We start from the raw sequence: 9,922 nt of genomic DNA, 5'->3' as shown, positions 1-9,922 counted from the left end.
AAAAGCTCCACTTGAGCTACCAAGGCTGCTGTAGAGTCCATTTGGTTGACCACTCCCTGTCTTCCTGGTCGGCTCCTAGAGGATTGCCACTGATAGTTGTTCATGGCCATTTCCTCTATCAGGTCCTGAGCCTGCTCGGGCGTCTTACTATTTAGCGCCCCACCTGCTGTAGCATCCACCATCTGCCTCGTTGCAAGGTTCAACCCGCTGTAGAAGGTTTGAACCTGCATCCACACTGGCAATCCGTGATGTGGGCAGCATCTCAAAAGATCCTTAAACCTCTCCCATGCATCGTACATGCTTTCATCATCAAACAACATAAAAGAAGATATGTCATTTCTAAGTTACACAGTTTTAGCGGGAGGAAAATACTTATATAGAAATTTTTCGGCCAACACCTTCCGGTAGTGATAAATACATTATGGAAGAGATTGCGACCATCTCTTTGCTCTGTCCCTCAAGGAAAATGGAAACAATCTCGGTAGAATGGCATCATCGGTTGTTCCATTTATCTTGAATGTGTCACAAATCTCTAAAAAGTTGGAGATATGTGCATTGGGATCCTCATTGGGCAATCCTCCAAACTGCACGCTTTCTTTGGATCATCCCGGATAACATTGGCCTTTATCTCAAAATTGTTGGCCGCTGAAGACCGACTATACTCGTTTTTGTCCCATCTAAAGAGGGTCGAGCAAACTCGTACATGGTCCTTTGATCATCATCGGCTTGGGGGTTGAGGTTCTCCATTCGCGTCAACTCCTTGAACTGACTGTAACTCTGTCCTCCTCCTCAATCGCCTCAAACGTCGTCTCGAATAATCGAGAGCGCTCGGGTCGATAAAGGGTGCTATAGGATCGGGGTTAGAGCTCCTAGTCATATACTACACCAAACCGACAACCAAACAACCACCAATCAATTAAAAATAATATAACAATTAATAATAAAAAAAATAAAGAATAAATGAATAAACAAACAATGACTAAATTAACACAAAAACAATTCACTCTAGTTCACCGTTACTGTTTCCCCTGCAACGGCGCCAAAAACTTGATGGGCTTTTTATGCAACCTACACCTAAGGCAGTGAACCTACCGATGTAGCCTAGCACTAGTGAGTATCAAGGTCGTATCCGTGGAGATCGGGTGAACCTAGAGTTACTACTGTTTACTATGTTATCTAGTCTGAAATAGGGTGTGAAAGTTCTAACGTACCAGTTAATGGTTATGAGTGCAAATAATTAAATGAAGGGCAACGAACAATCAAAAGACAATTGCAAGGAGAGAAACAAACCCAAAAGGGAGCCTAAGTGATGGAATTCTACAGATGGATTTTATGGATTGCCGATCTTGCTTACCCGTGCCTAAATCTTGAATTGAATCCCGGTTCCTCTCTCAAGCTTACCGAATTCCTAAACCTGCACTAATCTAATGGAATCTCTTCCTATCGGATTACTACAGATTAGTATTAAGTATGATTTAAAACTATTAAGAGTTATTAATTCTTAATCCGGCGAGTAAATCAACCTTATCTCTAAGTGTTAACTACTAGTCCTTACTATTCAATGTCTAGTTGTAACAAGCATTTCTCAATGTCAAGAAACAACCCAATAAACAATTAATTCAACGTCTCAAATTAACTGAATCAAACTTTTATTACTAAATAGCAAGAAGATTGCAAGAATGACAATTATAAAACTAACAATTAAGCATAATCCATCAACAAAGGTGAACCCCAATGGGTTCAAAAGATCTAGCTACTCATGTTCATGGTTAAAGCAATTGGGGAACAAAATAAGGAAAAGAAAATTAAAGGCAAGTACACCCTTCTATTTCAAGCTGAATGAAAAACCCTAAATTTGCAAATTCGAAATCTCAAACCCTAGTTGCCTCTTGCCGTGTTGATGCCCGTGTTAGGAACACGGCCATGTTCAGCTTCCTGATGCTCGTACTTAGCTCATTTTGGCACCTTTGACGTCCAATTATGCTCCAATTCTTTCTTTTTTCATTCTTTGGCTTCTTTTGGACCTAATGCACACAAACAGATGCATAGGGTGAATGTTGATACCAATTCACATCCAAATATCCATAAAATTGATCTTAAAAACTCCATTTAGATGTGTGTATTTTACGCACATCAATGGGCGTGAATCTTTATTCACAACTGGGAAGCTTTCTTTCACAGCTAGGAAGAATTCTTCATGGCCATGAAGAGCTACTTTTACAGTTGGGATTGTTGGCCCTGAATGCTTTTGTGGATTTTTTGCTTTTCCATCACAGGCATGGCCATTTAAAAACTCAAAATCTTGAGCTATACAACTTCAAATGGTAAACCATTCTTTTGTTAGAAACATTGGTCAGTCCACTACAACATTTTAGTTTTGAGAAACTCTAAAATCAGCAATTTTCATACTTTAAACAATCAAGAAACTATATTGCTCATCTAGTCTTGATAGTTTGGACATACTTTAGTATTTTGGCTGTGCATCTTCCATACACCTCAGATTGATGTAAGACTCTTTATATATAATAGACTCCTAGGACTATAAATCTGGAGAAAGAAATATTAAAATTCCTCTTGTAGAAATAATGCCACTAATTCTAATTGATTTTATCTACTGCAATCTAATCTGACAACTTGAGCATAATTCACATAAATATTCAAATATTCATTTTTCTAGCTCCAATAATTATTTTAATATCTATTCCTAAAATAGACTGATGTAGCTATCCATCCATATATGGATTGCCCTCATAAATGCCTCCAAGTAGTACAGTTTATTCTTCAAACTTCAGCAACTGATTTATTCCATGAAGATCATACTTATTCATATAAGTTTCTTGACTCCACATGCTCTTTGCATTGCGCTTGTATGATCTATCAATCTTCCCATGTTTATTACTTCATGATTTATCTTGATGTTCATATTGATTCAAGTATTCAAGTCCTTTACTCTTCAATCTATCTTCATACTTATGCATTCATCTTCATATATATACATCAATAATAAATAAGATTGTTAGTAGTAATAATATTTTGCATTATTAAAATCATATATGAAACCTTAGGATCAAAATTCTTCCCCTTTTTGATGATAAAATAATATTGATGCAATAATCAAAATAATTCTTTCCTTTTTTTGGATCATTCAAAAAGGTTGGGTCACTATTATAAAGTGTAAAAGTAAAATTCAAATGAATTCACGAAATCAAAAGATACATGTATAGTCCCATTTCTTTTGTGCATTGAAGATCTTCATCCTTAAAAAGGTAATGTTGAATATATTCCTATAATATGATAGAAATTGATGCATGATTCTTCTTATTTTGTGGCAAGATTTGAAAAGTAGATAATTTAGCTCCTCCAACTTATTTCTAATCTTTGTAGCTTCATCAATTGACATTTGAATGTTGGAGAGAATCTTTGAAGCTTAAATAATTTTTCTATAAAACAAAAACAACTAACTTTTTACAAGTCTAGCTTAATTTATTTATATCTCCCCTTAAGCATGATAATCTTATAGATTAAGCCCTCCCTTAATCCAATAATCCTTTTCACAATTAACGAGTACAAGATCTCTTTCATAATTAACAAGTACAAGGGTAAGACCACTTGTTCTTAATAGGAAAAAGGATGAGAAGTTAAGAGTTGCTATTAGGCAATTTAAATACCTTATAACAACTTAGCAAATAAGCATTTAAGCGTACTCAACATAAGTATTTACTTATAGCTCACGAGGTTCATTGAAGAGTAACGAGTAGATACTATTTAAAAGTAGCATTGCAACTTAACTTCCACTAGCACATTTCAATAAGGGGAGAGACTTTCTAACTAATTATCCTAATACCAAAAATGTTATATTTGGCATTATCTCTAATAATTAATTTACCTCCACTTTTCATCTTAAGTTGTGCGAAGAGATATGGATTGGTCGTCATATGTCTTGAGCACCCACTATTAAGGTGCCATTTATTCTCATTTGTGGTACTCTTCAAACACACCTATAAAATAAAGAACTCACTTTCTTTTGGTATCCAGATGTACTTAGGTCTTTTATTGTTAGTCTTTGATGCACTTCTAAATGGGTATCCCAAATGGCTCATCCTTATTGGACACTTATATTATGTATATCCATTAATATGATGATGATATTAATGCATATGCATATTGCTCGAAGGTCTAGAGTATGATTACTTATGATCATGCTTCCTTCTTTGATGAGGCTTTAGAATTTTAAACTGGCCTTCCTTAACCACTAGCCCTTTTGAGATGGGTCTTGGGAGGTGGAGCTTGAGCTCCTCTAAGTCTAGAGCTATGAGCTCCTTTGCTGGAGTTGGAGGAAGATACACACAGATTTCATGGTTTTACAAAAATTATTTTATTCTTACTAGAAGAACCATGTACAAATCCCAAACCATGCTTGACTAGTGGTGACCTTTGAGCATTTATCAAATCATTAAGCTTTTTCTTTCCCTTTTGAAAACTTAGTAAGTTGAGAATTTGTTTCTGGAAGCTCATTTTTCAAACTCTCATTTTTTTTAACACTTGAAGTTTTCAATAGTTAAATCCTCATTAAGCTTAGTCACTTTCTTATATTCCACAAGTGCCATTTTTCCTTTAGATAACAGTCTTCTAAAGATATGGTCAACCCTTCATTGAATTTAGAAAGTGAACTAATCTTAAGTTTCAAATCATCAATAAGTTTTTCAAGTTCATTTACTTTGTTTTCAAAAAGACTTCTTCTTCATAACCATTTGATCATACTTATACATTCTAAGATCACACATCTCAATAGGTTCAGCATAAGTTAAAGATTAAGAGTCAATTACCTTATCGTTTATAGGTTCCTCTATTGCCATGAAGCAAAGATTGGCTACTATATTCTCACTTAAGCCATTATCATCTTTGGATTCACCAGAATCATCCCAAGTAGCTTTAAGTGTCTTCTTTTTATTTCTTGGGATGCTTCTCCCTTTATATGCATCAAGAGTTCTTGGTTATTTTCTCTTTGAGAGCACTTTCTACTTTATTTATATTGCCTATAAAAAATAGAAGCACAAATTGCTAACTTTCAAGGAGCAAGGGGTTAGCTTAATCAATAATAAGATGCATTCATCTCAAGAATAAAATTGATTTTTCATTAACTCAAGGATAAAGAACATTTTGAAATCTTTAGGGGCATGAAAAAGAGGTAGATTTACTTCACTTTTGCTTTCCAAGTCTAGCATTATCAAAATTTAGACTCGCCCTTAGAGCATGCATCTTAATTTGCACTGATACTTTCTCAAACTTGGCTTATGTCCTCCCTTTTTCTTAAGCATGATGCAAGAATATTCTATTTGAAATATATCTAGAGGAGTTCATAAGTTTAGTACCCTTTAACTTGTTGGGTCCTTGAGGGTTAACATCCACAAGATAATAAAGAATTCTCCATTATGGTACCAATAATTGAATAAATTTAGCATGTATTAAATTAAAATATTAAGTACATATTCCAAATGGTTATTACACATAAAAGTATGCAAAATCTTAAGGTTTACACATCAACATATAACACGTATGCACAATAAAATATATTTAACACTTGCATATTTAATAAATAATCTCATAAACATATCAAACATATACAATAGAGATTAAGGTTTAGGAGTACCACTTTTTCTTTAATGTTTTTGATTTTATGTTGTTGATGCTATATTGAATGAGAAGTTATACTTTGCCAATCTATTTGAGAGACTTCATATGTTCTTCATTTTTCTCTCTCATTTTAGCACTTTATTAATGGCAATCTCCTCATGAGCTCTTCCATCTTCAATCTCCAAATAGAAATAGCCTTCCTACTCCTTCAAGTATCCATTGCTCACCTTGGAGTTTGATGCCAATTGAAATAGTTTAGCTTTTGATATATGCTAGATTGTACCTTTCCTTCAACTCTTCTTCTTTTTGTACCTTGCATCTAATAATAAGAAAATGGTTTTCTAGGTACCCATTTTTCTTTGAGTCCTTGATTATTAGTCTGAGCAACCTAAACCATCTTGGTTTTGGATTGGTTTCTCTTGAAAGCACAATTATAAGCAAAATGACCATTTCTATTACAATAAGTGCAATATATAATAAATGGTCCAGCATGAGATGAATGGACATATCTTCTAGTTTTACAATTGAATGCTTTATGCCCATATTTATTACAAGCATAACAATATCCATAAAATTCTTATGCAATGCCATTCTTATTACTCATATGAAATCTATTCTTATGTGTGTGAGTATGACTACGTATATGCTTAGAATGATCATATTTAGCATGGGACACCTTAGCTACATTCACTTGTATGCTAGTTGATGCATGATTATTTGATGAATGAGATGCTTTCAAAAAATTTATCTGATGTGTGCTCGATAATGCATCATTGTAGCCTAATCCTTGTCTTATGCAAGATGTTCTTTGAGAAGCTAGCAAAGCATCAAGATTTTCTTGTCCTTTTGTAATCTTTGAAAGTGAAAACTTTAAGTCAACAATCTCATTCTTAAGAACTTCATTCTCTTTCAAAGTCTTGTCAAACTTTGTGACTTCACCAATAGCTCTTCATTTTTCTTTTCTAAATTATTTTTGGATGAAGTTAAAGAAAGATTCTCATTTTTCAAGAACTCATCCTCGAAGTTCAAATCTTTAATTTGAGTTTTGAAATTCTTGTTTTGCTTTCTAGCTTTTTCAAGATCATTTTGCATAGACTCTAATGAATTTAACAATTCATTATATAAAAGTGCATCATCGTCATAACCATCATCATCATCATCATCATTACCATCATCATCATCATCATCATTACCATCATCATTACCATCATCATCATTAATATTAAACTTAGAAGGACTTGATGTTACCTCATTGCAATCATTCTCAATTGTCATACAGCACATAATTATTATTTTCTTTCTTGAGGCTCTTTCTTTGTAGTTCACAATCAAAAACCTCATTGCTTGTTAAGGTTGAGCATTCCAAGCGTCTCTCTCTTCTTGATTGGATATCATCCTCTACAAGCGATGTAGCACAAATGATCATCCATTGAGCACCTTTTGGAGCTATCCTTATAAGGTTCTTCTTTTTGTGCCTTTTTCTCTTCTTGATGATGAATAATGCCATCCTCTACATGCACATGTTCATTAATTTCACAAGTAATGTTAGTATTGTAAATAGAATCAACAGAATCACAAATATCCTTATCACTAACACAAATGAAATTTTTTCAAATGCATTTTCATTTAAGGAATTTTTTAAAATTATCATGGCTTTAATGTTTAGTAAAAATTATTGTTCATCATGAGCATGCCATTGATTTTTGGGTTTGATAATCCAAACACCATTTTCAACAATATCTCATAAATCAATACCATTACTCATAAGAAAATATTCCATTTTTTGTTTCCAAAATTGAAAATTATTTCCATTAAAGAATGGAAGTTTGTTTAATGAAAAATCTTCTTTTGAAATAAACCCATTTAAGGTTGTTATAGATCAACTCATGGAAGGTTAAGTCTTTTTCAAGAGCACCTGTTGTGATACCGATTGAAACACCTTATGGCAACCAAGAGGGGGGTGAATTAGTTGTTTATAAAAATCAATTTAAACTAAAAACTTTTGCTTTGAAAACTTTGAGTATTAAAACCAATATTAGCGAAAGAAATTAACCACAACAATTAACCAATATAATATGAGAAAGCAAGCGATAAATACAAGTAAATAAAAAGAGCTTAGAGAAGAAAAATCAAACTTAAGAGTTTTTAGTGGTTCGACCTACTCCTTGCCTACACCCAGTCCTTAAGCTTTACTTGAGATTTTCACTATCAATGATCCTTTTATAGGGTGTAAGATCAAACCCAAGTATTTTTTCAAGACTTACACTCTAATCCAATCTAGGTTTTAAATCTTCGTTATAAGAGCAATCAATCACTCAAGTGCTCAACCTAACCATTTTGAGCTTTGAAGATAGAAATCAATCACTCAACTACCAATGGTTCAAGCCCTATCTTACATATTCAATACAAGAAGAATTTAACGAAGAAATAGAAGCTGTTCAGAGATCTTACAATAGGAGGCTCAAATAAATGCTTTTGCTTAACCTAGCACACTTAGAAATGATGTTTAAATACTTCTAGGTGAAATAGAGACATTGGACCCTTATTAAATTCAAAAATAGTCATTTCAGTAACCTTCATATATGCAGTTTCAAGGATGGGAAGAATTCTTCAAGGCCATGAAGCATCAGTGCGAAAAATATATTTGAAAAGCTGGATCCAATCATGGCCATGAACAATTATTCACGGCTAGGAAGTCTGTTTTCACGGTTGGAATATTTTGTTCATAGTTGGGAACACAGGTTTCATGGATGGGAACTTTGGTTTTGAAGGCTACTCGACTTGTGAGGAAAACATTATTCACGGGCATGAATCTTTATTCAGGGCTGGGAAGATTTCTTCTTGACCGTGAAGAAGTACGTTCACGGCCGGGAATGTTGGCCATGAATGCTTCTGTGGATTTTCTACCTTTCAATCACAAGTGTGACCATTTAAAAATTTGAATTTTTAAGCTATACAACTTCAAATGGTAAAACATATTTTCAGAGACGTTGGTCAGTCCACTATAACATTGTAGTTTTGAAAAACTCCAAGATTAGCAATGTTCAAACTCCAAAAAATCAAAACATTTTATTGCTCATCTAGTCTTGACAGTTTGCACATGCTTCAGTATTTTAACTGTTGCGTCTTCCATACACCTCATACTGATGTAAGACCTTTTCCATATGAAACTAGACTCTCTAGGCTATAAATTTGAAGAAAGGAATATTAAAATTCCTCTTGTAGAAATAATGCCACTAATTCTAATTAACCTTATCAACTGCAATCTAATGTGACAGCTTGAGTATAATTCACAAAAAAATTCAAAAATCCATTTCTCTAGGTCCAAAAATTATTCTAATTTTGTTTCTGAAAGCAGACTGATGTAGCTATCCATCCATATATGCATTGCCCTTATAAATGCCTCCAAGTAGTATAGTTTATTTTTCAAATGTCAGTAATTGATTTATTCTATGGAGATCATACTTATTCACATAAGTTTCTTGACTCCACATGCTCTTTATATTGCGCTTTGATATTCTTGATATTACACATGTTTGCATGCTTGATGTTGAGTTATTTTTAGGGCAAATTATGTGTTTTTGTATTAGAATCACCCTGTTTTAGTTTCCTTTGTGTCTTAAATGTTTTTCTAGGTACATCATCAAAGCTAGATAGAAATTGGACAAAAATCAGGAAGAGACGAATGAATTGGGTGCGTTAGACTATTCAACACGCTCGTGCTGAGAAGCACGGTTAGGGTCAGTGAGCATGCTGAATTCCTTACCCATGGCGAGAAGAAATAATTTGCAACACGATTCCCGAGAGTAACACGATCTAAATCCAAGCCGTCCTGAAAGAAGGCTAGATGTACAATTTTAGCCAACACGGCATGGATCCAGGCCAATTCATTTAAAAATTATCCACAAATCATGATCAAGAGGTCCAATCCTGATCTAGTATGTAATGCCCACCAAATGCATTTGCATTTATTTTTATAACATGCATATCATATAGATATGAGAAATGCATGAGATATGTATAGTATTAGTGCTAATGTTAAATAGAAAAATATTATAAATGTTACAATTAAGTCCATAATAAGAATTATAAAGTTAAGGGATTGAGTTGATTAAAGGATAAAAATTAAGGGGTTAATTGAACCTAAAAAAAATTATTAATATGATAGAAAAGGGGAAGAAGAAAGAAAAGGTGGTAGTTCTTCTTTCTTCTTCTTCTTCTTCTTTCTTTCTTCTTCTTCTTCTTCAGAAAAAGAAAACTGAATTTTCAAGTGGAATTTGGAGGTTTA

At 33.5% G+C, this 9,922-nt stretch overlaps 1 non-coding gene across 1 annotated transcript; it reads left to right on the top strand.

Moving 5' to 3' along the window:
* Positions 1 to 240: 240 nt before the first annotated feature.
* Positions 241 to 347, top strand: LOC112536236. The gene has a single exon (XR_003080284.1). It is a non-coding gene; the product is annotated as a small nucleolar RNA R71 (small nucleolar RNA).
* Positions 348 to 9,922: the final 9,575 nt, after the last annotated feature.

The sequence above is a fragment of the Ricinus communis genome, chromosome 4 (assembly GCF_019578655.1).
Source record: "Ricinus communis isolate WT05 ecotype wild-type chromosome 4, ASM1957865v1, whole genome shotgun sequence".
Taxonomy (NCBI): domain Eukaryota; kingdom Viridiplantae; phylum Streptophyta; class Magnoliopsida; order Malpighiales; family Euphorbiaceae; genus Ricinus; species Ricinus communis.
Note: the sequence above shows the minus strand (reverse complement) of the source record. Positions and strands in the feature narration are given on the sequence as shown.